This window comes from Lissotriton vulgaris, chromosome 11 (genome assembly GCF_964263255.1).
Source record: "Lissotriton vulgaris chromosome 11, aLisVul1.2, whole genome shotgun sequence".
Lineage (NCBI taxonomy): Eukaryota > Metazoa > Chordata > Amphibia > Caudata > Salamandridae > Lissotriton > Lissotriton vulgaris.
The window spans coordinates 438,322,736-438,348,102 of NC_141699.1; positions in this window are offsets into that span (position 1 = coordinate 438,322,736).

The window sequence follows — 25,367 nt, forward strand, 5'->3', positions numbered from 1 at the left end:
CGAGGGGGCGTGTCCCTCGCTTCCTCGTGGCCGATGGCGGCTGATGAGGGCTCTCGCAGGCACTCCCTCTGAGCGCTAGCTCCGCTCTAGGGGATGCTTCAAGCGAGGAGAGCAAAGTAAACAAGGTCTAAAAACAATTTAAAATCAAGTTTTTTTGAGATGTGCAAATACGCAAATTAGCAGCGTTTTTCTCCTGGCTGTGCCTCAGGAGGGGTGTGGTATTCGAGTGCGCTCGTGGGTCAGCGCGCTTTAATACAGCGGGGAGAGGGGGCGTGGCCTCGAGGGGGCGTGTCCCTCAATTCCTCGTGGCCGATGGCGGCTGGTGAGGGCTCTCGCAGGCACTCCCTCTGAGCGCTAGCTCCGCTCTAGGGGATGCTTCAAGCGAGGAGAGTCAGAGAGGGTTCCCTTATTTGCATGGGGTTGTGGCCCCTTGAAAATGAGTGAATCTCGTTGCCTCTGCATCCGCGTCGTATTATAGATGCAAGCGCAGAGGTAAAGAAGCTGTTAGGAGATACACTGACAGGGTTCCACCTATAAGGTGTTGCACTGTCAGTGCGTCCCCCCATGGCAGCTCTCGGAAGGAGGTAAAATGGGTCCTAGGGATCCCTTAGACATCCCCTTGCAGGCAGGTGCAGTCACTCACTGCACCTATCTGCAAGGCAATCTCTCAACCCTCTTAAAATTGTAGACAGGTTGCCAGGTGCACAGTTAAACCAGAGCGGCTGCTTCAAACATGCTCTGAATTTCACTTGAATGCGTTGCCTCCTGGGTACCACAGATTTGGGGCTGTCCGGGGGGCTGTCAGTGCTTAATTTATGCCAGTGGTTATGGTGCTTAGCACCGGCCCTTATTTATCAGGGCTAGGTCTACACCTGAGTGCCAACTCACATTAACGACTACACAAAATGACTGCAGTGTTCACACTCTTTCTCCCAAGACCCTAGTGAAAAGTGCTGCTGAGGCAGTGCCCTGCTCCAAACATTTCTTATGTTTGGAACTGCGGTATGGGAAGGAGACCCTGGCTGATGGATCGAATTTCACTGGACGCATACATTTAAGGTAATTTTCTCTGCTGCCTTACACATGGAATTCCATGATCAGTGGAGTTTGGAGAGACTCGCAGTAAGGCATCTGTGAGGTACAATAAATGGAAAATATGTTTAATGATAACATGGGGACTTAATTGTTTACACTGGCAGTGTCAAATGTCCAAAGAATGAAGATGCTGAAAGTTACAAAAAGGATTTTCCCAGCATAATTGAGGCCATATTAGGGCACGTGACTGGAAGGCAGCACACCTGATTGGAACAGCTGTTTAGGTGTGTATATTTTAAGATGAAAGACAGACAGACCCGAAAAATACATGCATGCCAATTTGCCTACAGTCAGTATTGCCAGTGGGCAAGCCACTGATTAGGCTGGATTTGCTACTATGGGGATGCAGCAGATGCGGTGGCGGACAATGAGGTTTTGGGGGGGTCGGCCGACCAGCGGGAGGCCTGCCACCCCCGGGGTTTTTTGGGGCCAGGAGAGGGGGGGGCAAGGTTCCACAGGACTGGGGTTTGCGTTGGGCTCCTTGGGCTGTCCTGGGCTCGTTGGGCTCTTTTTGGGCTGGGTGTTGGGCTGGTTTGGCTGGGGATCTATATAACCGTCCATTTTGGGTCACTGATCACCATTTAGGTGGAAGTGACCCAGCAGCCATAAGGGACCCTGTTGCGAGTTTTTTGTTTGTGTGGTTGTCTCGCATCTGGGCTTGGTGCTTCGTGTAGTGGTACTGGAGCGATAGTGGTGCGGTTTCCGGGCATGCTACAAAGGGGGTTGGTGCAGTGACATGGCGAGTGAGAATAACCCCGAGTCCTGGAGGCCCTGAGACTTCTGCGGGATGCAGGCCGACTCGACCTAGTGAGGCCGGAGGTCCAGGTGAGGTTGCCACATCATCATGTACGATTGTCGGCGGGGACAAAGGAGGATTGGCGGTTGTGGCTGGCTTTCCTGAAGCGGTTCAACGGGGTGCCTATGGCGCCCCCGGAGGATTGCGAGTGGGATGTCACCATGTTTTCCGACGCAGCCGGGGTCGGGGGTTTCGGCTTGTACTGGGCTGGCCGATGGTGCGCGGAACAGTGGTCCCAGCAGTGGCAGGCGGGGCCGCAGCATTGCTTTCTTGGAGTTGTTCCCTTTGGTGGGCGGTAGCGGTGTCCGTTTGGGCCCGGGATTTAGAGCACAAGCGGGTGTTGTTCCGGGTGGATAACATGTTGGTGGTGCAGGTGGTGAACAGGCAGTTGGCTCGGGACCCACAAGTGTTAAAGCTGATGAGGGTGTTTGCCCTGCGCTGTCTCGAACATGACATTTTGTTTCAGGCCAGACATGTGCCGGGGGTGGACAATGACATTGCGGATGCTTTGTCTCGTTCACAGTGGCGGAGGTTCCATGGGCTAGCCACAGAGGCGGAGGAATCCAAGACGCCGGTGCCGAGGGAGCTGTGGTCAATAGGAGACACAGGGTCATTCAGCTGGTGAGGGCGTCAGTGGCGGCATCCACTTGGAGGGCATACGTTCAGGCTTGGGAGGAGTTCTGGCAGTCCGGAGCGGTAAGGCGAGGGAGCAGCTGGCAAAGGGAGGAGCAGGTGGTGCGTTTTATGCTGGAGTTCATGGACAAGGGTTTGTCGAGGGTGACGATTGCGGGGAAGCTGTCGGCGGTGGCTTTCATGGGTAAGATGTGGTGGGGGTACGCGCCGTCGGCTGTGGAGTTGGGAGCGAGGCTGCTGGAAGGTTGGGCGTGAGAGAAAGGTGTGCGGGTGAGCCAGCGGCGTCCCATTACGGAGGAGATGTTGGGGGGCCTACTGCGAGCGCTGCCGTAAGTTTGTCGCGATGGGGGGGAGATGTTGCTTTTTTCGACGATCATGTCCTGGCTGTTCTTCGGGCCTTTCGGATTTCTGAACTGGTGGGTTTGAAGGGACAGCAGGGGGTGGTATGGGAGGATGTTGAGGTCCAGGCGCAGGAGGTGGCAGTGAGATTGCGGAGCTCCAAGACAGATCAGCGAGGAGTGGGGACCTGGGTGGTGATGGGTCCGGGGAGGCTGGCAGGGGTGGATCCAGCGGCATGGGGCCGGCGTTTGGCGGCCGGGTGGAAGTCATACGGGGGAAGTATTTGGTCGAGGTGCGGATGGATGGGTGACAGCGAGTCAGGTGTTGTGGGTTCTGCGGCACGCCCTACGGCTCATGGGTGAGGACCTCAGGGATTTCGGGATACACTCCTTCAGAATAGGGGCGGCGACGGAGGCGGCGCGGCAGGGATGGGGGCAGAGGACATAAAGCGACTGGGGAGATGGAAGTCGGATTGTTACAGGACCTATATATGGTTGCGGAGGTAAGTGGGGCGCGTTAAGAGGCAGCTTTTCTGCTCTCTCACAGGTCTGTCTTTGCAGGTGCTGTGGTGGGACCGGCAGCGGCGGCGATGCAGATGTACATTGTGGGGCATTCATTTATAAAAAAGAGCAGAAAGGGCTGAGTGGGAGAGCCACAGGACATGAAATTTGGACTTGGACGACAGATTGTTTAGATGCCATTGGCGGGGCAAAGGGGGAAAGCGTTGGCATGAATTGATGCCGGTGTTGAATAACGTTGTGCGAGGTGGAGTGTGTCCAGATGTGGTGATCATTCATGTGGGAGAGAACGATTTGGTGGTATGCAAAGGGCTAGCGCTGGTGAAGTAAATGAAGCGGGATCTGTTGGAGATACGCCAAAAGTGGGCCAGGTGTTATGTGATTTGGTCCGAATTCATCCCCAGGAGGGTATGGCGGTGGGCCGAGTGGCCAGGAGCTATAGACAGGACACGAAGGAAGATAAACAGGGAGATGAAGGAATTTTGCAGGAAGGAAGGGATAGGGCGTATGGAGCATCTGGAATCGAGGTACGGGCGGTCTATTTTTTCAGGGAGGATGGGGTTCACTTGTACCGTTATGGGATGGAACTGTACATCGTCCAGATGAAGGAGGCCCTGGATGCAGCTTTGGGGGAGCGTAGGTATCCAAAGGGAGGGGATTCCTATGGTGGGGTCGAACGTCACTAGTTCCTTTCGAGTGGTGCTTTTTCCTAGAGATAAAGGGGGGGGGGGTAAGGGTAGGAGGCCTGGCTGGTTGAATAAGGGGTGGGAATTGCAGAGGTCAAGGAATGAATAAGTCAGTAAGGAGGCATGTTGCAGGGGGTATGCTGCATAGTGTTGTGGGTGTTTGTGGTATGTTGAAATGGGGGACAATCATTTAGGGGAGGGGGTGGGGTGTTGGTCAGGTATTTCTTATTTATTGAGGTATAGTTTTGTTCGGCATAGGCCAAGGTTTCTGTTTATTTGAGGATGCACCTGCTTCCAATAAAGCGGCCTTTGTCACACTTTATCACCTGTCTGTGGTCGTTCCTTCCCCCCCCGCCCTCCTGGGTGGGCCCCAAAACCTTTTTAAAAATCCACACCCAGCACACAAGCATGAGTCACAATGCACCATCCCTGCCTAATTCAAATTCAATCTAATTTTATGCAAACCTGAGGAAGGAATGTTTAATTCAGTGGTTCTCCTCCAAATTCATTGTGTCTGCCTGATCTGAGCTTTCCTGAATGTTGCGAGCTGGTTTCCATTTTAAACAAGTGTGTATTCTTCTCCATGCACTAAATCTTGCAGGGAACAACCTGAAAAGGAGGCGCTGGGCTTCACAGTTCTAAATCCCAGCTTCTCGAACATTTCGATTCCCACAGATAGGCTGGCGGTGTCACTCTGATTTACAGATAATTGCATTGTAAATATGTCAGCAGTGCAATTGATTCTTTCATCACCTGTCATCTTTCACAAGCTCAAGGCTCTGATCTATCCCATTTAGGCATGCCATGGAATTGGTTCCTAAGTTCCTGGGTGACAGCTTTTTTGAGGGGAAACTGGCATTGAGCAATTCTTGTGCCAATTGAGGAGTGTGCTGGGCCAGTATGTTCTTTCACAGATAATACCATGAATTACTAAGGATTACAATATGCTATGCTAGAAACCAGGTTTTGTGATGATGATGTTAGGAACAATAACAACACTTATGTAGCACACAGTACCATGTGTCTAGTCTCTAGTCCATAATAAATATATTAAGACTCATCACACTTATGTAGCATACAATTCCATGCATGTCAGACTGTGTATGGGATAACATTTCTCTCCCACCTCCTCAAGTAAGACTTGACTGCTCACTAGCCTCTTTTCTTGTTAATCACAGAGTCCTGTTTGTGCCTAGTTGCTGGTTGTTAGTTCCTTCATCAAAGGTTTTTAATCCAAATATATCTTGTCCCCAGCGCCAAATAACGCACCAGGGTAGGTCAGTGATAGAAGTGGGGGGGATGTGATGGTCACAACTTGCCCATCCTTTTAAAATTTTAGACAAACAGTTCCCCTATTTTTTCTCAAAAGAAAATTACCTCGGGACGGTTAGAGAGAGAAGACATCTCCAACCAAAATGAAATGTTTGCAGCTCAGCGTATGCTATTCCTCGAACTACAACCAAACCTACCTCCACCCACCATATCCACAGCTGGCTTAGTTGTCCATGTACTCCCTCTGAATCTCAGCGTGGCATGCCCTACATAACTACCTACCAAGACATTACCATGCACTTCTTTCCTGCTGGGACGGGAATTGGAATTGTAACATGATGATGATTATGGTATGTAGATAGTGTAAGAGCAGGTTGAGTTATTTGTAGTAGGTATTTTTGGCACTGATATTTGTGTGGTAGATGTTTGTGTTGCCTCAGTTAAGGCAGGGAACCCTATTAGGCGTGTTGCCCGGTGTAACGGTCGATCTGCGTCATAGGTTAAGTATTGCATTTTAACCTCTCTGACAACTTGCACTCATATTGAGAAGGAAATCTGTTATACAAACTTCAAAACCAGAAGGTAAATAAAAACCCCAGTGAAAAAACCTCACCTCAGTGAAAGAAGATCACACAACATGACTCAACGGATTTTTAAAAACTCCTGCTGTCTACACAGTTGCCCCTGAGACGGCTTCTTTTTCTTTCTAAATGCACACCTCACCCTCCTCTCTTTCCAACAGCATAATGTTCACAGAAAGTATGTCACGGTGTGAAACTTTGTTTAACAAGTCAAGCATAAGTTGCATGCCTGAACTGTGACCTACACTGCTTCCATGGAAAGATAGCTCAGCGAGATATGCTCTAGCTGTCGAGAGGGGTGTATATATTTGTGTGTGTAATCTGCAACCTTCACACTTCGTTTTTCATCCTTCTGAAGTAAATCCACTGAATAGTAACACCTAGGGGCATATTTACAATTACTGGCGCATCCTTGCGAATTAGCAGGGATGTACCAGTAATTGTGCGGCATGCCTCAGCCTCCCATGATGCACCGCACGCATTGAGGGGCAAAAACGGCACAGATGCGTCACGTATCTGTGCCGTAAAGGTATCGCATTGCTGGAGTTGCGTCGCATGCGCGACGCAGCTCCAGCAAAGCTCTGGGGGGCCCATTCTACTAATGCTGCTTCAAGCCTCACGCCTGCTTCAAGCAGGCACAGGGTTTTGACGTAGCATTGGCCTACAAGTGACTGAGTGAAATCTTGCAGATTTCACTCAGCCACTTTTAGGAGGCGTTCCTGCGCTTTACAACGTGACGCATCTCCCAGATGCGTCACGTTGTAAATATCTCACACCATGGCGCATCTTTTGCGCCGCCGCTGCATCACAATGGCGGCGCAAATAAATATCCCACACCATGGCGCATCTTTTGCGCCGCCGCTGCGTCACAATGGCGGCGCAAAAGAGGTGCAAGGGGCTTGTAAATCTGCCCCCTAGTATTTACAGTGCTTTAAAGTGACAAAGCCCACAGTTAGCAAGCAGTTTAAACATGGGTCATCACATTTTATGGTTTTAATGTTTAAACCAGTCATATAACACTATATGAAGTGACTTGCCTAGGCGCAGATATTATTGGCTTATTTGCTTCAGAGTCGGAAGATTCCCTGTTGGAAATTCAGATCGGGTATTACATTTGACTTTCAGCAGTGCCAGTTGAGGATGTGTGTGGAGTCAATAGAGGAAGTAGGTGGAGTCAGGGGAAGAAGTGGATGGAGCCAGGGTAAGTGGGTGTGGCCTCTGACAAAAACTTGACCACCTGGACTTCATATTTTACAAATTAAGCACTAGGGGCAGTGCATTCAATAATTTATGGCGCCCTCTCCTTGTTAGCACTGAGCACACCTTTGAAAGGTGCTCCCAACGCTAACAAGGAACATTTTATAATGCAGTCCCTTGTGGCTTCTCATTAGTGCCTCCGGGGTATGTTTTTTTTAAATCATGCCACGAAATCCATTACCATATTCTTGTGTTTTTCCATTTCATAGAATAAATAAAACATAAAAATATTAAAGGTTTTTTTACCATCCCATTTTCGTACCTCGTAGAAACAAAAAGAGGACTATATTGAAGACTCCCATGCCTGGATTACAATTCTGTATTAACTTCTAGGTGAAATAAATATCAGGTGGCACAGGAGTATTCAGTGTGGTTCTGAGTTTTCTTCTATGTTACTAAAAATAAAGAAGGGCTTTATTGAAGTCTGCCTTGGCCTTAAGCCTTCTTTTCACGGAAAAAATGGACGAACATGAAGGGAGTGTTTTAAATATTGGTGCTTCAATTGTATTACATTGCCGTTTGTCTGGGTGTAATGTGCTGAAGCATACATGCACATGCAAGTTCAAATGCACCCTTGTATATGCATATGTTCTAGGTGCCAGCATACTAAAACCACAGCTACTGGCATTTCTAATGTTTGTTACACATAGTATTACATATCAAACTTTTGTCACTAATAAGCACTGTAATTACTGGCATTAATGCTGTCCAATTTAATGGTAGCCAATTTACTGACCTATGAAAATGGAAATGCGAGTTGACCTTCATAGGATACCAGCTACTAAGAGCAGATGATAGCAGAAGGCAGCAGTGAGTTTTGCTTACATAATTATTAACAGCTCTAAAATATGTAGATTACTATAATATATTATACTCATGCCAACCCCACAAATTCTTACCCATGAACAGGTTGATATATCATCTCTTCTGCCCGGTCGCATTCAGCAAAATAGGTAACCTCTCATTCTGTATCTGGGTCCTCCCCCACTCAAGTCCTGTTCCAAAATTGCTGATGCGACCTTCCTCTGATCTTGCAATCTAAAGGCCATATGTATCAAGCCAAATTGAATTCGCAAACACCGAAATTCGCAGAATTTCGGCGTTTGCGAATGCAATTTGGACGATTGGTATGCATCAAGGAAATCTCCTTTCAAAATAAGGAATCACAAAATATGCGATTCCTTATCTTGCGATTGCATTTAAGGAATCGCAAATTTTGCGATTCCTTAAATGCAATGTAAGAAGCCAAAAAAAATAGCAAATTGGCCTTAAGGAATTGCAATTTACCACCAACTTCTAGTTGATGGTAAGTTGCGACTTCTTTTCAAAATGCATATTTTTTCTATTTTCTAAGTGCCATGTGACGCACGTACATGCCCTTAGGGCATGTATGTGCGCCACATGTCCACCCATGCCGATTTCAGGGGTGCAACAGGGTGCCCTTTGGACACAATTTGCGATTGGCAAATTGCTAATTGCAAATTTCCCCTTCATTCCTATGGGCCTCCTGGCCCATAGAATGAATGGGAAATTATTCCTTAATTGCGATTAGCAATTTGCTAATCGCAATTAAGGAATTTTAAGAAATCGCTAAAAAGAAGCTCATTTCTACACACATATCATTTTGCGATTTCTAAATAGCGATTCCTTAAAAATCGCTATTTAGGAATCGCAAAACGGAATGGTTTTTAAAATTTATTTTATTGCAGAATCAGAAAAATAATGTCAGCATTCAATCGGTAGTGTCGTTAACCATTCTGTCGGTATGAAAGAAAACAAATAGAAAGGTCTCACACGGCCAATAAGCCCACATCCCGAAAGGCCGGGCGGCGAACAATAGTATTTCAATTGAAAGTATATACGGTTCTATGCAAGTCATTCTGCTTTTTACATTTTTTTTGCAAATGGTCGAACTTCCCTTCCCTCCCTCCCCCAATTAACCAGTGCAGCAAGAACTCAGCAAAGCAGTCAGTTATCAGCAGCAAAATCACTCCTTTTTCCCACCTTACCCAATGCCTCTTCAAAACAAAGTTCGTCATCATGTCACTCTTGTCAGGGGTAACCCCCTCCCTTTCACAAACCCCCGTCCAACCCATGGTATTGCCTCCACTTAGACCATACCTTTCTAAATGTATTCGGGCACCCCCTTGCATTATACGCCACTCTTTCTGCTGCCATGTACAGGTCCAGCCCCCTTCTCCACTCCTCCAGGCCCGGAGGTTCCGGTGACCCCCAGTGTTTCGCAATATCCCTCTTGGCTACCAACAGGGCTAGTACTAAGAAGATAAGAAGCGGGCGTGGCTGATCCACCTCATTGGTCATTCCCAACAATGCCAGCTTAGGGTCACAATTAAGCGGAGTCCCCAAGACCTCCCTTAGTTCTGTAAAGACATGTTTCCAGTGCCTCTGAATCTTAACATAGGACCATATAGTGTGGAAGAAATCCCCTTCCTGTCGGCAGCCCCGTAGGCAATATGTGTCCTCCACCTTGCCCATTCTATGCAGTTTCAGTCTGTCGTAATAAGTTCTATGGAGCACATTAAATTGTATCAGGCGTAGTCTGTATTTTATAGCTACCTCCGGGGGATGCATCAACACAAGTTCCCAATCCAGGTCCTCCATGACTCCCAACTCCCCCTCCCATGTTTGTCGTAATTTCACCAGGTCCCCTAACACATTGTTGGTCAGGGTCTTGTAGGTTAGGGAGACTGCCTTCCCCGGTATTTTCTCCTGAAGGAGGCGTCCCTCCAGAGGTCCGTATTCAGGGATATCAGTGAGCTGGAGTTTCTGTGCCCTCCATGCATGTCGGAGTTGGGTGTATTTGAAGAGCTGGGAATCATATAGCCCAAATTCTGTCTTGAGGGTATTGAAAGATTTTAACTCTCCTTTGGTGATCACATCACCTAGTGTGGAAATACCAATATCGTCCCACCCCCTGAAACCCCGTAGCTTGTGTAATTCTGTCAGCCACTGGCAATGCCACAGGGGCGTCTGTCGAGTTGGTTTCTTGTCCAAGCCCATGCGTCGTGTAGCCCTGGTCCAGGCGTTGAGTGTAAGGATGGTGGCAGGCAGTAACGGTGCTCGTCTAGAGCCTCCGTATACATAATATAGAATATTTCTGGTTGACATCTTCAACCTCTCCAAAGTATAGGTCGGGTGGTCCGCCGGGGCGTCTAGCCAGTCATTTATAGGTGTCATGTGTTCTGCCCAATAGTATGCTTCCAAATTCGGGAGTGAAATCCCCCCACTATTCTGGTGTCTTTGGAGTGTAGTTAGTGTCACTCTGGGCTGTTTACCCAGCCACAGCAAGGTTCTCAGATCAGAGTGAATCTTGGTAAACACCGAGGCCGGACGAGGGTAGTATTCATTTTGTAGTGCGTAGAGAAATTTTGGTAACGTGATCAACTTGTACATGGCCGCTCGGCCCAGAAGTGTGAGTGGGAGCTGCCTCCAGCGGTCCATATCCGCCGCCGCGCTCAAGACTATCCGTTCCAAATTCTTTCTGAACGATAAAGTTTTATCTAGTGTAATGTATATCCCCAAGTATTGAAAGCCTTCCGTCGTCGTCAGGAGTTGATCTGGTAGCCCTGTCCATTCGTCCCTACCTCCCGGATCGTAGAGAATCGATTTGTGCCAGTTAATGGTGTGTCCCGCCCATCTACTGTAGTGCCCTAATTCCTGAAATAGTTCAGGGATTGTAGTCTCAGGTTTCGAGATATACAGAAGGACGTCATCTGCATAGAGTGATATTTTCTCTTGTGCGAGATCTGTATCTGTCCTTCTAAAACCCACAATATCCTCATTCTGGCGTATCCTGGCTGCCAGGACCTCAATTGTTAGTGTAAAGAGGAGGGGGGACAGGGGGCAGCCCTGACACGTGCCTCGTTGGACCGAAAAGTCTCAGGATAGCCCTCCATTAACTCGCACTCTGGCCCTCGGAGCGGTGTAAAGGAGCTGGATCCATTTCTGGAATTTAGGTCCAAATCCAAATCTGTGGAGCACCGCCATAAGGAACGGCCAATGTACTGCATCAAAGGCTTTTTCGGCGTCAAGGGAGAGGAACCAATGTGGATCGGCCCTGTCCGGTAAGAAGCCCGATTGGTCCAAATGGACAAGGTTCGAGATGACTAGCCTCAGGCGTGGCGCCAGTATAGTCGCCAGTATCTTCACCTCCATATTGAGGAGGGAGATGGGACGGTAGGATGCGAAGTCCTCCTTGGGTTTGCCTTCTTTGTAAATCGGGGCAAAAGTGGCTACGGAGAGATCTGGTGGAAGCTCTCCAGTTTGATAGGCCTCGGTAAATAGCCCCTTAAGATGTCGGCCCAGAAGGTCTGCTGTACATTTAAAAAATTCAGCCGGAAAACCATTCGGGCCCGGAGTTTTCCCCGGTTTGAGTGTGGATATAGCTACCGATATTTCATCAGTTGTGATGTCAGCTTCCAAGGCCAGAAGCGCCTCAGGGGACAGTGTCGGCAATTCCGCCTGTGCTATATACACTCCAGCCTCCTCGCTTGTCCCCAAATCTCTAGCTGTATAAAATAGTTCATAGTGTGAGGCAAAAGTGTTAGCAATTGCCTTCTCGGAGGTGACAAGCTCTCCGTCAGCGGTCCGAATGGCCTCGATCCATCTAGCTGCTTGCTCCCTACGGCTGAGCCACGCCAAGAGCTTGCCTGACTTGTCGCCCACGTCATATAGTCGGTGAAGGGTGGCTAGGGATTGGGTCTTTGCCACATCGGTGACTAGGTCCCTATACAGCCGTTGGTCGTCCAGTAATCTCCTAAGGGTCTCAGTGTCTTTTTGACGTTGATAGTCCTTTTCCCACGTTAAGATATTCTGTTCCACCCCTGTGACTTCGGCCAGGAGCCTACGGCGTTCCTCACATTTCCTGCTTCTTAGTCTTTCCCTTAGAACAGGCTTCATGGCCTCCCAGAAGGTGACCTTCGAATCCACTGTTCCTTTGTTTTCCGCCACATAAACCTTGATGTCAGCCCTCAGACCGCGTCGGATCGTCGTGTTCTGAAGGTCCCAGGCCGCAAGGCGCCAGGAGGCACCTACCACGTCTCGGGTACGGCCTGTCTGCATCCAGAAAGGTGAGTGGTCTGATATCCCTCTGGCCTTGTATTCCGCCGTGGCGTCCCCCCTCACAGATTGTCTGGACATGAATATGTAATCTAATCTCGAGAACCTTATGCGCCCCCGAGTAATAGGAGTAGGCAGCTTGTGTAGGGTGTAGCCATCTCCAAACTTCTATGAGGCCCAAAGCGCCCATCTGATTAGCAAGGGCGGTTCGTGGCCCTCCTCTATCCATCATCCCTGAGCAGTCAAGTTTAGCATCCATCACATCATTGAAGTTGCCTCCCACCACCTAAATAGTGTCAGCTGTGTCCAGGAGAATGGTGGCAAGAGCCTTCAGCATACGTGCCTGTATCTTAGGTGGTGCATACACCGAGAATATTGTGTATGTGTCCCTCTTCCAAGTCCCCTGGACCCCCACGTACATCCCCAATGGGTCAATCCAGTCCAGGTGCGTGAAATGGTGAATGGCAAGGACTTTTTGATAATAACTGCCACCCCCCTGGAGTCAGACGTGTATTCTGCTTGTGCCAATACTCTAAATCTACCTCTTGCTATGAAGGTGCAGTGTGTGCCTTTGAGGTGCGTTTCCTGGAGCAGGGCAATATCAGGGTCTAATCTTTTGAGGTAGGAATTGACCAGCCCTCTTTTGACTTTGGAGCCCAGCCCGTTCACGTTCCACGTCAGGAGACTGACTCCCCTACTGTCTATTTGTGTTATATGTAGTGCACTAGCCATTCACGTAGGTGGTATATCATTGAGGTTGAATTCTGTAATGGAAAAGCGGTGTAGGGCTTTCCGGTGTGTGGCTGCTTCTGGACTGCTGCCCCTGTCCCTCCAACTCCCCCCTCCCATTCCCCCCCATCGCCAACAGATGTAAAAGTCCCCTGTCCCCCCGCCCCACCTCCCTCCCCATCCAGTCCCATCCCAACATAAGACAGAACTGTCCGCAGGAGAAGGCCTTTCGCCCACCCACACATACCTTCCCTTAAATCTTTCCTAAGGCCCTCCGCCCACTACCCGGGCAAGGGAGTGGCCTGCAGCAACAACTTATATAAACAATTACAGTGAAAGAAGATAACAAATTAAAGGGGGTGTGTCAACTTGCGTGTTTCCCATCGTCAAGCTGTGTCTCCAACATTCCTGGCCGTCACAGTTCATGATCTCGAGTCCTGAGTCTCAGATTCGGGCACGCTCACGGGCAGCCATGCGCTCTACAAATCAGTCAAATAAAAACAAAAAATAAAAATACTTATCTGATCTGACCCATCCTGTTCCAACACTCTTATCGCATCCGCTAGAGGGTGGACAGATGGACACTCTTCCTCCCTCTCCTCCCCGTCGGAGGTGCGGCTCTGAAGTTCCTCATCCTCATCTCCTTCTGAACGAGCATTGGTCCGCAAACATGCGAATCTCAATCCCGTCTCTGTCCCCGTTTTCGGGGAAGCCGATCGTCCCTTCCGCGGTTCCCCTGAGCCACGACTTCTGTAAGGCGTCGCCGGATTCCGCCTCTTCGTTTTCCTAGAGTTTATCCTCCAGGTCCTCTGCAGTTCCCATTGTGGACCATTCCGCACAGATCTATCCATCATGTCTCCCTCCCTGCTGTTGAGTATCGGGCGTTCCTCCAACCACTGCCAGGCGTCCTCTGGGTGGGTAATGAAAAGTGATTGTTCCTTGTATAGCACCTTAAGTTTTGCTGGGAAGAGAAGCATGTAAGATATCTTCAGGTCTCGAAGTTTCGCCTTCACGGCGTCGAAGGAACGGCGTTGCTTTTGCACCTCCAGACTGTAGTCCGGAAAGACCATGATGTGCGCTGTCTGCGAAATTAAGGAAGCGCGCAATGATTGGTCTCGGCCTTGCTCCCTCCGGTGGCTTGGCCAGGAGGGCCCTGTGCGCCCTCTCGATAATGAAGCATGGCAAAAACTGTACCGCCGGGAAGGTTTCCAGCAACCATGCGTGGAGGAAGGACGCCATATCCGTCTTTTCAATTCCTTCCCTAAACCCGACAAAGCGGAGGTTGTTGCGTCTCGCCCTGTTTTCCGCATCATCAACCTTCCACAGGAGCTTACGGTGCGATGCTTGAAGTTCCACCATGTCCTTTCTTAGGGTAGTAATCGAGTCTTCGGCTTCGCCCATACGTGCCTCCGCAGATGTCACCCTGTCGGACAGATTTCGGAAGTCTTGCCTCAGCAGCATCACTTCGGAACCCACTTTGCCTATCTTGACCTCCAGGGCCGCCTGGGATTCCTGGATATCTGTGCGGGACGCTTGGATAGCGCTCATCAAAAGTTCGGTGTCCGAGCGCGTTGCTGATGTGGCCGTAAGGGGTCCACCACCTGCCTCGAGGTGGCAAAATTGTCCATGGGCCCCTGTTTCGGCGGTCTTTGTGGAGGGTCTTTCTTCCCCATAGTGCACTAGGGGCGAGGGGCAGGTGTGTGGAACCAACCACCGTGCTGTTGCACCTTATCCTAGGGGTCAGCCGCCTCTCTCCGTACCCCTCGGAGTCCCCGCAGCACCCTTGGTGTGTCTGGGGTCGTGGAGCCCCTCAACGTTGTCTTCACGAGTCACTGCCTGTTTCCTATCTCCCTCTTCAGTGTGCAGATCATTTAAGTGTTCTGCCTGTTAGCAACCGCTAGCCCCCTTCCTTTAACGCAGTCCTCTCAGGGCTGTGGCCTGCGGTCTCAGTCACATCATCCCCTATATCGGCCCCCGATGCCTTGGGGAGCCGGGTGCGCGGGCAGGGTCTGCTTGGTCTGTGTAGATTTAGAGTGTACATGGGGGCCTCAGCTGGGCACTCGGCGATCGTTGTGTGGCTCTCGCTGAAACAGCCTTCTCTTTTAGTTTCAGTGGCCTTAGAGGGGCAAAGCTTTTCCAATTCGCGGCCAGACCCCCGGCCACAGGGCCTCGCGGGCTCCGCAGGGACCACAAACGGGACCGGAGCGTCCTCTCTTTCAATTCGCGGCCCCGGCCGCCATTTTGGTAAAGGTGCCGTGTTAGTCGCCACTTCCCCGTGCCTCTCCCTGAGATCCCCCGCTGGTTCCCCGCCTGGTTGGGGCGCCACCAACGTATCCCTCCGTCTCATTGTGGCTCACCGCATAGGTGTCCAGGGCAACGGTGCGAAGTGGCCACGGCTCCCCTCCTCACATCGCCAGCGTCCCGTCCGCCATCTTAGGTAGGGAGCGACTGTGACGGCTCCGTGGCTCCGCAGTTCGAGGGGGTTCCCGGTCTCACCGTCTGCCACCACTAAAATTTACCCTATCCGTCGATAGGCCCGGGGGAGCCCACTGCCGTGTCCAGAGGTCAGGTGGTCAGAGTAGCCGGCGTTGCACAGGTGTCCTGGCCGCCATGTTGCCTCCGGCCGGCCGCGCCGATCCGTCTTCAGAGGGGTAAGCGAAACGGGTGATTCTCGCCACAACGCCATTCGGCATTTGTCTCTGCCGGGTCCCTGCTGTAGTTCCGGTCCTGCGCAGCAAGGCTGGTGACTTTCTGGGCCTTTAGATTGTTGGATTAGGAGCAGCTCGCGGGGAGCTCCGGAACTGCACATCCTACCTCGCCATGTTTTTGGCCACCCCCCTCGCAAAACGGAATGTTGATACATATTGCCCTATGTCTCTAAACCTCAGTTATCATGTGTGATTTCTTTCCCCTGCTTGTCTCACTGTCCTTCACTGGCTTGCAACAGTTCAGGGTGATGTTGTTACATCTTCTCCCAGTTTTCTCCAATATTGTCCCAGGCCACCACATGCCACAAGTGATCTTAGCAGTCTTCAGGTCTTCCTCTCTCGCAAAGATGAAGCCACAGCTTCAGGTGCAGCCCCCAGAGTAGCTGATAGTCTTTGCCTCTTGCCCTTGCTCCCTATCCCCCTCTAATCCCTGCTCAAGTGTGGCACTTGATTCCACACAAAGACAGTATTTTTCCCCCCCTCGAAAAAATTTCCCTTTGACCTTGTAGATGTGGCGACTGAGTTCCCAGTTTTAGTGCTCTGCTCCCCACTTTGAGCCATTTTTCCTCTCACCTGTGGCTCCACAGCACTGTTCTCTCCCTTCTCTGCCATCCAAATGCTTCCCTCCTCTTGGCCCCATGGCTTCCCACGAAGATTTTTCGACTGCATTACTAACAAAATCCACAGCCTCTCCGCAAAGCCAAGGCAGCGGCTTCCAGGTACGGCGCACTTCCTCACGGAGGAGCACCCAGTGACCACGCCGGTTCCAAACATGCCCAAAAGCCGAAGGCAGCCACGGGAAAAGCTCACTTGTCAGCGTCAGGTGGGAGCAGCCTTCACAAAAGTAAGCAGGTATATGAGAATAGTTCTTCACGGCACCACAACACAGCACTAAACAGTTAGCAGAAATCCATGGCTTGTCAGTAGCTTTACGATAGCTTTACAAGGAATAATTTCACTGCAAAATCGCCTCTCCTTATTTACAAACAGGGTCCGGCATGAGAGGTCCGCTCACGCATCCGTCTTGGACGCCATCGTGCCCCAAGGATGGACTTTGTTTTCTACCTTAAACAAATGAGAGGGGCTCTTTTATAACCAAAAATGAATAGAGCACCAAATTACTTTAAAGTAAAAAAAATAAATTCTGCTGCCAAAGATAGACACAAAGGCAAGATTTCTGAATCAGTGGTAATGGAGGCGGTGGAGATTCTAAACGAAGATGGCGAGGGATCACCTGAATCTGTGGCAGTGACTGTGACTGTGGATGACTCTGTTAACATAACGAATCTTAATGTTGGCAATGGTGAAAATGTGCCAGAGGCAATAGGAAATTTGGCTGAAGCGGTCCTCTTGAATACACAAGTAGCCACTAATGCTAATGGAGCTGAATTGGGAGATAGGGCAGAATGCTCTGTGGGACCTGCTTCACAAGGTGCTAGTGACTTGCTGGGGGTTGGAGATATAGCTGCCCATACTAACTTTAATGCCCAGATTCAAGCGCAAGGTGCTGCAGTGGTGCAAGTTCAGGAGGCAGATTCGGGTGACTTTTCTCTCTTTCTGAACAATCAATGTCCTCTTGTGAAGACTTGGTGACGCAATTCTCTGCATAGCTGTCTATGGCAGACAGGAGCGATCATAGTAGCTTTGTCCCGGAAGAACACGAAGAACAGGAGTGTGGACTCTCTATGACTGCAAGGAATCTTGACTTGCATGTAACTAAAGATTTACCGGCTAAAGGAACTCCTCAAGGGGGTCAAGGAGTATTTGCGGAGGAGGAAACATCTTTGTCCATGATATATCGGTCGATTATGTCGCAACGGGATGAGATTCGTGAAGAGAGTCAAAGAGTCCAGAACTCGTGTTGTAAACTTCAGAACTCAGTTAGATGGCTGGCTAAATCACAGGCGGACTTTGTGTCTGGATTTAATGAATCTGAATCTCGCATCTCGACGTTGGAGGACGAACTTGCTCAATACAAAACGGATACTGAATTAATTCAGGCTACTAAGGAAGACACTATTTGGCAACTGACCGAGATTGAAAACCGGGCACAGCGAAATAACTTAAGGGTTCTTCAGACTCTGGAAGGGAAGGGGGGAAAAGATCCTAGGGGTTACATTGTTGATTTGTACAAAATAGCTTTACCCGATTTGACCCGGTGAGATTGGGATCAAGAAATAAAAAGGGGCCATAGGTCCCCCTTTAATATTCGATTAAGACCTGACCAGGTTTCCAAACCTAGTGCCTTCCTGGTATCTTTTAATAGCTTCCTAGCACAAGAGGAAGTGTTCACTGTGGCAATACCTGACAAGAAAAGAAAGTGGGGGGATGTGGAGTTTTATGTGCGCCCAGATTTATGTCAGCGCTCAGTGGAGCTTCGCTGGCAGAATTTCAATCCAAAGGGGCTCAAGTGTACTTATTGTTCCCTGCTAAGTTAAAAGTAATTTTCCATGAGCGTACACGTTTCTTTATGAGTTTAGCCCCTGCTAAGGAACTTCTGAGTTCTATCTAGTTTAGATAGGCCTACTGATATATTTCTGTTTTGGATCCAGGCTGTTTTTTCTTTCCTTTCCTAGGCTTTCTTTAATCTTTGAGTAAAAAATTGGTCTATTCCTGCATTCTTGGGGAGGAGGAGATGTTCTTCTCCCCGAGATGCAGGACTTACAGGGGAAGGCATGGGGATGTGGCAATCTCGCATCTACAGGACTATTCGTCCTAAAGCCCTGTTAAAGGGGGGGTTGGGAACACTAGGGTGGGAGGGTGTTCACGGAAAGGGGGGTGGGTCACATTGTGGTGGGGTCAAAGGGGTAAAAATTTCACAGCAGAAAGTAAACGGTTACTCTTTAATGCGAAAATGAGTGTAGCAAATAAAAGTAGCTGGTGCAAAGAGTTTATAGGAGATCAGTGCTTTAATCGGGATTTGCTATTCTGGAAGAATGTGTATTCCTACATGATGCCACATAAAAGGTTGAAAATTTGCTCATTAAACTTTTCTATTCTTAATGACTGGGCGAAGAGGCAGAAAGTAGCTGCGGAATTACGGCATATCCAGCCAGATCTAGTCTGCATTCAAGAGACCCATGTGCCGTGGCCCAAATGTAATGTTTTGAAGGATTTGGGGTTCTCTTTAATATCAGCTTCACAGCAAACAGGTATGATTTGTGGGGTTGCGATTTTAGTTAAACCTAATTTATTTACTATTGGTCGCACTTTAGCTGATAAAAAATGGTCGATGGGCTATTGTTGAATGTAGTGTTGCGGGACGCAAGATTACGGTATGCAGTATCTATGGGTCCAATGTGGATGATCCGGAGATATTAGTAGTATTAAATACAGAACTGGCATCCTGGATGCAACCTTTAGAAATGTGTAGATATATTATTATTAGTTTGACGAATCAGGTGTTGCTAGAGGGACCCCAAAAATACAGGGGCCAGAAACCTAAAGTTTTTAAAGCTCTATATAACTTAGTTTGTGACCATGGCTTAGTGGATGTCTGGGGAACGTTAATAAATCGGATATGGGCTTTACGTTTTACTCCTATCCCCATAAAAATCTAGTCAGATTGAATTACTTTTTTGCCCCTTCATCTATACTATTTGACGCCTTTATTCGTTTGTTTCCTTGGATCATGCTCCCATTGTGCTAGAACTTGGCATATCTAGGAGATATAGATCGCCCTGGCCTTTAGCGTTTGATCGGAAACTATGTTTAAATGCTGAGTTTAAAGAATATATGCATTATTGGATTCAGGAATTTTTTATAAATAATACTATTTCTGCTGATACTAATATTGTGTGGGATATGTTTAAAGCTTGTTTTCGGGTGGAAGTTCTTAGTTATAATTTGTATCAACAAAAGAAACTTAAACTGGAATTATGCCAACATTATGAGGTGTTGAGACTGGCTGAAGGGGCCCTAATAGCCGGGATTATCTCTCAGGAAGTGGATATTATAATATTAGAAGATATTGTTGTGAAAAACCGGGTGAATATCATAGGGTTCTGGAACCTAGAGAATGCTAAGAAATATTTAGTATTTAAACAGCAGAATCATGAGTACGGGGAAACCATTGGTAGACGTTTGGTGGTACGGCTGCGTATGAAAGATCCGGCAGGAATCGTTCCAGGCACTATAGGATCGGAATGGGTGTCTTCATTTTGAATCATCAAAGATACTTTCTATATTCCATCAGTTTAATACTGATTTATATACACGGGAAGTACAATTGGGTGGGGAAGAAAGCCTATTTTCACAGGAGTTAATTACTCGATTAGACCCGATGATTTCTGAGCAATTGGACACCCCGATTACTATGGCTGAAGTAGAGGAAGCTGTGAAGAGTTTAGCCTTAGGGAAAGCTGTGGGCCCTAATAGGATTCCTGGGGAAGTTTAAAAACTTTTTTTCCATCAAATAAAGTATGAGTTGCAGAAGGTGTTTTTGGCAGCGCAGTCAGGACAGCCCCCTAAATCATGGGCAGAAGCCACTATTGTGGTTTTCTGTAAAAAGGGTAAGGATCCGGAGTTAGTTGGATCTTATCGCCTTATTTCGCTCCTAAAGTGCGACTGTAAGATTTACTCTAAAGTCTTAGCAAACAGATTATCTAGAGTAATCACGCAGTTAGTCTCTTTAAATCGACATGGGTTTATACCTCAGCGGGGAACGGCTACGCATGTTAACAAAGCAATAACATTATTTGTTATAGCATCTGTTGAACAGAGGGATTTATGCTTGATTTTATTGGATGCTGAGAAAGGGTTTGATCGTGTGGAACTGGATTATCTCTTGCAATTAATGTATCAGTGTGGATTTGGTAATCAATTTATTACAGCTTTGAAGGCACTCTATATTACACCACTGCAAAAACTTTGGCCATGGGTATGTCTTCTGAGGTAGTATCTATCTCTAGGGGTACTAGACAAGGCTGTCCCTGCTCTCCCCTTTCATTTGCCCTTTATATCAATCCATTTATAGAACAGCTGGCTCATAATCCATGTATCCCTCCTTTTTTGGTATATGATTTTCAATTTTCTATATTCACTTATGCGGATGATATTGCTGTGGTTACAACCGATCCATCTCTGGCAATAGTAGAGATAGAATGTTTAGCGGCAGCGTTTGGTCAAATCTCTGGATATAAATTGAATGTAGCTAAAACTCAAATTTTGTGCTCTGACAATATTGCATGGACAGATGGTAGAGTGGTGTAGGAGGTTACCTACTTGTGCATTTTAATTTGTGCCTCCATGAATGAGGTGATGGATGCTAATTGGAAATTACTATTACAGAGTGTTAGAGAGTCATTAGAAAAATGGGGGCGTTTACACTTTACGTTAATTGGGTGCAGCAACATTATAAACATGAATATTTTACCCAAGGTGTTATATCTGTTTCGGTCTGTTCCACTGGAAGTAACAAAAGTTAGGCTACAACACCTTCAATCGATCTTTGGTAAGTTTATATGGACCGCGGGCAGACCTAGGCACGCAATGTGTTTCATGAAGATTCCAGTTTTTTAGAGGTGGATTAGCCATCCCGGACTTTGCATTATATTTCTAAACATGTTTTTTGTTAAAAATGGGAGTCATGTTAACAGGGGAGGGTGCTGTAAATAATGCTTCTGCTTCTACAATCTTTGAAAAACTTTTGGGCCCAATAGCGAGACAATGTCTATTTAAAGAAATTTATGGGAGCTATTTCAAGCGTACTAGATTCAAGGTTCTACATAGTGCATATAGAGTATGGAAAAGAATAAATAACTGGAACCTTTGGGTACAATATCAAACTATTCCCCCTGAATGCTGTTAAGATCTTGCTTTCTATATTTAGTGATAATATAGTATATGGTTGGAGAAGGAAAGGTATCATTATGTTAGGTGATTTTTACTCAGCTGGGGGGGTATGTAAATCTTTTGATGAATTAGCTAAACAAAATGATCTACCTAAGGTGCAGTTCTTTAAATTCTTGCAGATACGGGATTTTCTATCTCGAACAAAAGTTAATACTATATCCCATTCCATCACAGAGTTGGTAAGAAGACAGGAGAGAATTGGTGCGCTATATCAGCTACTATTGTCATTTAAACCAGATGATCTCGATAAATTAAAAGTTAAATGGTCTCCGATTTTGAGGGAATAAAATATCCCTATGGAGAAGATTATAGGGAGTTCCAGGGAGATATTATTGTCAGCCAATTTGAAAGTACAATGTTTTAAAACAATATTTGATTCATGTTACACTCCTGCACGAATGTCTAAATGGGGGGCTGGATTTGATGGAAAATGTTTTTGTTGTGGGGAGGATAATGCAGGAAGTGTTCATATTTTTTTTAGCTGTTCTAAATGATCTAAATTTATTTCAGATATTGAGAAATTTTTGTCCTATGAAATTAATTTTCGTCTTGTAATTACGCCTGTCATTATGTTATTGGGGACGCCTACATCTAATAATCAAGTCACTGCATTATATAAGCATTGACAATTGATATTCTTTTCTATGACTGTCGCCCATCTATGCATCCCCATGGAATGGTTGCAGAAAGATCCTCCTGTTTTTTAGTACTGGCGGGCTAAAATGTATAATTCATATAAGTTAGAATGGAGTTTATTTGCGGTTAAAGGGTTAAAATAATGACAGATCGGTATCAATATTTGGGGTTCGTTTCGGGACTATTTTGAATCTTAAATACAGCTTATATAATGTAAATTGCATTTTAATTGTGTGTTCTCCCAATTTCCCTTCCTCTTTTGTATTATGTTTTTTCTTCTGCTGCTGTGAAGATAATAAATACATTAAAAAAGAAATACTTGATTCCACATATTTTAAAATATACCTCAGTTTACATTATCAATGTATACATTCACATTGTAGCAGTTTAGAAACAGGAAAACAGTATGAACTTGACCTTTGATCCTGTGTTCTGATTATCCTTCCGATTCACATTCTCTATCCACTCCATTTTGTTGGTATATTCTGGCATGTTTTGATGAGCAACTATGTTATGTATCTGCTTCCTTTAGCTGAAAAGACTAAAATCAGCATTCTTTGATGTACCCACTGTTGTGTTGGGCGTGTGTGGCAACGCCAACACTCGTGGGGGCCAACTAATTATTCTGAGGGACACCTTATTTAATTAAAGACCACAGGAGCCAGTTTAAGGTATTAACCGCCTGGGAATCACTTCCGTCGCCACTTTGGCATACGTATGCGCGACCAGCCCTTTTATTAAACATTGGTCACCTGACCCGCACGTCCACTGTGTGCCTATGTCGTCACTCGTCACAACATCACATTCCTCCCCAACACAGATCAAAACAAACATAAAAAACTGTCCATGAACAATAGATGCCAATTGGGAAATACAGCTTAAATCCACCGGGGTATACTCAGCCAACCATATGTATGTATATAGAACAGTCTTACGTGAGCTAGTCTTTTAAAAGGCATGATGGTTCAGGATTTCTCCGCAGCTGGTACTGCGACTGCATCCAAACCACCAGAGTCATCATTAACATCCACAGGGACCTGCTCCGCGGTCATCAGTTTCTGATTGAGTAGGCATGGGTGCCAACGGCTCAGAGTGAAACCTTTTAAAATGAGACACATTGCAGGCCAACGTCTCCCTCCCTCGAGTGGCAATGATCCTGGTTCCTTTGTCGTTGACTACAGTCCATGGCAGCCTTTCATACGGCAACTGGAATTTACCAACATGGAAGTGATTATTGAGTAATACTGTGACCCCTACTTCAATCCTCGGAGATTGGGCATTCCATCGCTGACTGACTTGAGCATAAGCCTTCCTACGCCGAGTATCAATCTGAGAGTCATCAGGGTCTTGTGGTTGCCATTGATGATGGTGGGGAATGGATTCAGTGACCACGCAGCCCATCAGCAAGTGAGCAGGAGCCACTCCCGTGGTGGAGTGGGGAGTCTGGCGGTAGCTGCGGAGGAATGTGAATATGGCCAACTCGATGGATTGCTTCTGGTCATGGGCAATTCTGATCTCCTTGTTAAGAGTCCTCATAGACCTTTCTGCTTCGCGATTGGGATGTCGCCAGCCTGGAGTGATTTGGTAATGTTGGATACCAAGGGCGGTAAGGTATGCAGCCAGCTCCTGCCCTGGAAAAGGGGGCCCCTTGTCTGTATGCAGTTCTTGCAATTAACCATGGGCAGCCATGATTTTATTTTGGGTATCTCTTCCATTGCACTAGGCGAGGCCACGATTTTAACCTCTGGATACTTTGAATGTTCGTCAATGGCCACGAGGGTATGGCGACCGTCAGGCAGACTACCAAAACCCATGCTGACACAGGGCAATGGCAACCTCGTCCAAGGTACCGCAATGACCGGAGTGGGACAGGGTAGGTCTCCAATGACTTGACACGACGAACAAGACCGGACAGTGTCCTCCACCAGATCGTCCTTTAACGGAAACCACACCTTGGTGCGAAGTCGGGATTTTGTTTTCACCATGCCTTGATGCTCCACGCGGGCCAACTGCACACATTGGTCCATCAATGACATGGGGATGGCCAGACAATGCCCTCTTAATAAAAAGCCTGTCGGATCTTCAGTGAGCTCGTCCTTCACATGGCACAGACTTTCCATGATTCGTTGAGCCGGGAGTGTTAGGATTTTCCATTCCTCTTTGGACTTGTGCCAATTGCAGTTCTGCAGAGCCACCTTGGCTCTTTGTAAGCAGTCATCTTGTGCTGTGGCATCAGCCAGATTCTGCATGGACAGGGGAATAGGACATGATCGCGCAGTTACGCATTTAACATATTCCTCGGTGTCCGCGGCGTCTTCCATTTCTTTATTCGTAGCCGCTCGGGGATGCCGGGACAAGTAGTCTGCCGGATTGCGGGATCCTGGTTGGTATTCCACCTTACAATTGTAGTCTTGCAGTTGTAGCATCCACTTCTCAATCCTTGGTGGAGTCTTCGTGGATGTCCCTGCGAAGAGGGCCACAAGGGGTTTGTGATCCGTTGCAACCACAAACAGCTTTCCATAGACATATAGGTGGAAATGGCGACATCCCCAATGGATGGCAATGGCCTCTTTCTGTACTTGAGAATATCTTTGCTCAGTCACGGTAAGAGATGGCTTGCAAAGGCCACTGGGCCCCAGTCTTCATCCTGACATTGTCTTTGCAGGAGCACGGCTCCTAGGCCCATTGAGCCAGCATACACAGCTATCTGCATCATCTCCGAGAGGGCATCTTTTATCTCTTTGAAGGCTTTGTCTTGAGTCAGACCCCACTTTCACGAAACAGAATCCTTGGTCAGCTCTCGCAGCGGCAGCGTTAGGGTGGTGAGGTCCCGGATGAACCTACCGCAGTAGTTCACCGTACCAAGGAAGCTGCGCACTTTCGTCACACTGGCAGGAGACAACGCATCTTTGATGTCCTGTACCTTTTCTGGATCCGGGTTGACTCCTTCTGTGAAGAAAGTGTACCTGACACATTGCAAGCCAACGTCTCCCTCCCTCGAGTGGCAATGATCCTGGTTCCTTTGACGTTGACTACAGTCCATGGCAGCCTTTCATACGGCAACTGGAATTTACCAGCATGGAAGCGATCATTGAGTAATACCGTGACCCCTACTTCAATCCTCGGAGATTGGGCATTCCATCGCTGACTGACTTGAGCATAAGCCTTCCTACATCGAGTATCAA